At 37.3% G+C, this 4,316-nt stretch overlaps 1 non-coding gene across 1 annotated transcript; it reads right to left on the bottom strand.

The window, feature by feature from the left end:
- Window positions 1-2,725: 2,725 nt before the first annotated feature.
- Window positions 2,726-2,833, bottom strand: LOC130972126 (small nucleolar RNA R71). Its single transcript, XR_009083323.1, has one exon. It is a non-coding gene; the product is annotated as a small nucleolar RNA R71 (small nucleolar RNA).
- Window positions 2,834-4,316: the final 1,483 nt, after the last annotated feature.

Genomic DNA, 4,316 nt, shown 5'->3' with positions numbered 1-4,316 from the left:
TCAGGAGCAAATGTTGATTAAACTCATTCATCTGTTCTTGAGGATTATGGTCAGTGACTACTGTCATAACTTCCTCTTTTGGAGAGAACTCATTGCTAGAGTACAAATATTGGTTTCTAGCAACAGTGTCTATAAGCTCTTGAGCTTCTTCAATTGTCTTCCTCATGTGTATAGATCCACCAGCTGAGTGGTCTAAAGACATCTGAGCTTTTTCTGTAAGCCCATAGTAGAAGATGTCTAGCTGTACCCACTCTGAAAACATTTCAGAGGGGCATTTTCTTAGCATACCTCTATACCTCTCCCAGGCATTATGAAGGGATTCATTATCCTCTTGTTTAAAGCCTTGGGTGTCCAGCCTTAGCTGTGTCATCCTCTTTGGAGGGTAAAAATGATTCAGGAATTTATCTGATAACTGTTTCCATGTCTTTATGCTTGCTGTAGGTTGGTTATTCAACCACCTTTTAGCTTGATCTTTTACAGCAAATGGAAATAGTAATAGTCTGTAGACATCCTGATCTACCTCTCTATCATGTACTGTGTCAGCAATTTGTAAGAATTGTGCCAGAAACTCAGTAGGCTCTTCCTGTGGAAGGCCGGAATACTGGCAATTTCGCTGCACTATGATAATGAGTTGAGGATTTAACTCAAAGCTGCTTGCTTTGATGGGAGGTGTACAGATGCTACTCCCATATGCAGCTGTAATGGGGTTAGCATATGACCCCAGAGTCCTTCTGGACTGCTCAATCCCACTTATGTCCATAATGGATAAAGGGAATTGATATGGGTTGCAAATAGATAAATTTTATATTTTTTTTTTGAGTTAAACGAAAATAATAAAATAAAACAAAAGAAAATTAAAATAAAAATTCGAGAATCAAAAAGAAAATAAGATCAAAGCAAATTGAGAACTGAATCAAATAGTTAATTAAAAAGATTTTGAAAATAGCAATTAGAAAGATGTGATTGAAAAATTTTATGAAAAAGATTTGATTTTTGAAAAGAGGAAAGAGAAAAACACAAAAAGGTTTGGTGTCAATTGCATGTTTCTGTTCTTTTTGCATTCATGCATGTGTCTTCATTAATCTTCAAGTTGTTCTTGATGATTTTATTACTCTGATTTTTAATTCTCTTGACTTGAGTGTTTATATGTATCATATGCATTCTCATTTTTGTTAGTGTCAGTAGTATACAAACTGCTAAGTTTGGTGTCTTGCATGCATTGTTATTTGATTTTAGTGCATTTTGATTATTCCTTATTATTAAAAATCCAAAAATATCTTTAATTTGTGTCTTCTCAAGTCAATAATACAGAGAATTGAAGATTCAGAACATACAGCAGAGGAATTGCACAGAAAAAGCTGGGCGTTCAAAACGCCTAGTGAAGAAGGACAGACTGGCGTTTAAACACCAGCCAGGGTACCTGGTTGGGCGTTTAACGCCCAAAAGGGTATAGTTTTGGGCGTTAAACGCCAGAATGTGCACCATTCTGGGCGTTTAACGCCAGGATGGCACAAGGGGGAAGATTTTGTTTTCAAAATCAATTTTTTTTAAGTTTTCAAAGTTTTTCAAAATCAAATCTTTTTCAAATCATATCTTTTCAATCAAATGTTTTCAAAATCAATTTCTTTCCTTTTTCAAAGATACTTGCTAACAATTAATGATTTGATTGAACATTTCAAGTATGTTGCCTTTTCTGTTGAGAAAGGTTTAATGTTTGAATCATATCTTTTCTTGTTAGGCAAGTCATTAATTTTAAAATCAAATCTTTTTAAAATGTTTTTCAAATCATATCTTCTCAATCACATCTTTTTAAAACCAATCATATCTTTTTAATCACATCTTTTTCAAAATAGTTTTCAATTAAATCTTTTTAACTTCTAATTTAAAAATCTTTTTCAAAAATCACTTGATTTCTTTCCCACTCTTATTTTCGAAAATCAATTAGTGTTTTTCAAAAATGTTTTCAAAATCTTTTACTTAATTTTCGAAAATTGCTTCCCTTCTTCTCACATCCTTCTATTTATGGACTAACAATATTCCTTAATGCAAAATTCGAACTCCATCTTCTTTGATAAGTTCGAATTTTCTACTTCTGTCTTCTACTTTTCTTTTCCTCTGACACCTCAAGGAATCTCTATACTGTGACATAGAGGATTCCACATTTTCTTGTTTTCTTCTCTTTCATATGAGCAGGAGCAGAGACAAAGGCATTCTTGTTGAAGCTGACCCTGAACCTGAAAGGACCTTGAAGCGAAAGCTAAGAGAAGCTAAGGCACAACTCTCTGTTGAGGACCTGACCGAATTCTTCAAAGAAGAAGACATGGCAGCCGAAAACAACAACAATGCCAACAATGCAAGGAAGGTGCTGGGTGACTTTACTGCACCTACTCCCGACTTCTATGGGAGAAGCATCTCTATCCCTGCCATTGGAGCAAACAACTTTGAGCTTAAGCCTCAATTAGTTTCTCTAATGCAACAGAATTGCAAGTTCCATGGACTTCCATTGGAAGATCCTCATCAGTTTTTAGCTGAATTCTTGCAAATCTGTGACACAGTCAAGACTAATGGGGTTGACCCTGAGGTCTACAGACTGATGCTATTCCCTTTTCCTGTAAGAGACAGAGCTAGAATATGGTTGGACTCTCAACCTAAAGAAAGCCTGGACTCTTGGGAAAAGCTAGTCAATGCCTTCTTGGCAAAGTTCTTTCCACCTCAAAAATTGAGTAAGCTTAGAGTGGAAGTCCAAACCTTCAGACAAAAGGATGGTGAATCCCTCTATGAAGCTTGGGAAAGATACAAACAATTGATCAGAAAGTGTCCCTCAGACATGCTTTCTGAATGGAGCATCATAGGTATTTTCTATGATGGTCTCTCTGAACTGTCCAAGATGTCTTTGGATAGCTCTGCTGGAGGATCTCTTCATCTGAAGAAGACGCCTACAGAGGCTCAAGAGCTAATTGAAATGGTTGCAAATAACCAATTCATGTACACTTCTGAAAGGAATCCTGTGAACAATGGGACTAATCAGAAGAAAGGAGTTCTTGAGATTGATGCTCTGAATGCCATTTTGGCTCAGAACAAGATATTGACTCAACAAGTCAATTTGATCTCTCAAAGTCTGTCTGGAATGCAAAATGCACCAAGCAGTACTAAGGATGCTTCATCTGAAGAAGAAGCCTATGATCCTGAGAACCCTTCAATGGAAGAGGTGAATTACCTAGGAGAACCCTATGGAAACACCTATAATTCTTCATGGAGAAATCATCCAAATTTCTCATGGAAGAATCAAGAGAAACCTCAACAAGGTTTTAACAACAATAATGGTGGAAGAAACAGGTTTAGCAATGGCAAGCCTTTTCCATCTTCTTCTCAGCAACAGACAGAGAATTCTAAGCAGAACCCCTCTGACTTAGCAACTATGGTCTCTGATCTAATCAAAACCACTCAAAGTTTCATGACTGAAACAAGGTCCTCCATTAGGAATTTGGAGGCACAAGTGGGACAGCTGAGCAAGAAAGTTACTGAACTCCCTCCAAGTACTCTTCCAAGCAACACAGAAGAAAATCCAAAAGGAGAGTGCAAAGCCATAACCATGGCCGAATTTGGAGAGGAAGGAGAGGAAGTGAACGCCACTGAGGAAGACCTCAGTGGGCGTGCACTGACCTCTATTGAGTTCCCCAATGAGGAACCATGGGAATCAGAGGCTCAAAATGAGACCATAGAGATTCCATTGGACTTACTTCTGCCTTTCATGAGCTCTGATGAGTATTCTTCCTCTGAAGAGGATGAGTATGTCACTGAAGAGCAAGTTGCTAAATACCTTGGAGCAATCATGAAGCTAAATGACAAGTTATTTGGAAATGAGACTTGGGAGAATGAACCTCCTTTGCTCACCAAAGAACTGGATGACTTGTCTAGGCAGAAATTACCTCAAAAGAGACAAGATCCTGGGAAGTTTTCAATACCTTGTACCATAGGCAACATGACCTTCAAGAAGGCTCTGTGTGACTTAGGGTCAAGTGTAAACCTCATGCCTCTCTCTGTAATGGAGAAGCTAGGTGATGAGCGGATATTTTATACGCTTTTTGGGGATAATTTCATGTAGATTTTAGTATGTTTTAATTAGTTTTTAATAGAATTTTATTAGTTTTTAAGCAAAAATCATATTTCTGGACTTTACTATGAGTGTGTGTATTTTTCAGTAATTTCAGGTATTTTCTGGCTGAAATTGAGGGAGCTGAGCAAAAATCTGACTGAGGCTGAAAAAGGACTGCTGATGCTGTTGGATCCTGACCTCCCTGCACTCAAAATGGATT

This window comes from Arachis stenosperma, chromosome 3, assembly GCF_014773155.1.
Source record: "Arachis stenosperma cultivar V10309 chromosome 3, arast.V10309.gnm1.PFL2, whole genome shotgun sequence".
Classification (NCBI taxonomy): Eukaryota; Viridiplantae; Streptophyta; class Magnoliopsida; order Fabales; family Fabaceae; genus Arachis; species Arachis stenosperma.
The sequence above is the reverse complement of the archived record's forward strand: the minus strand, read 5'-3'. Positions and strand labels throughout refer to the sequence as shown.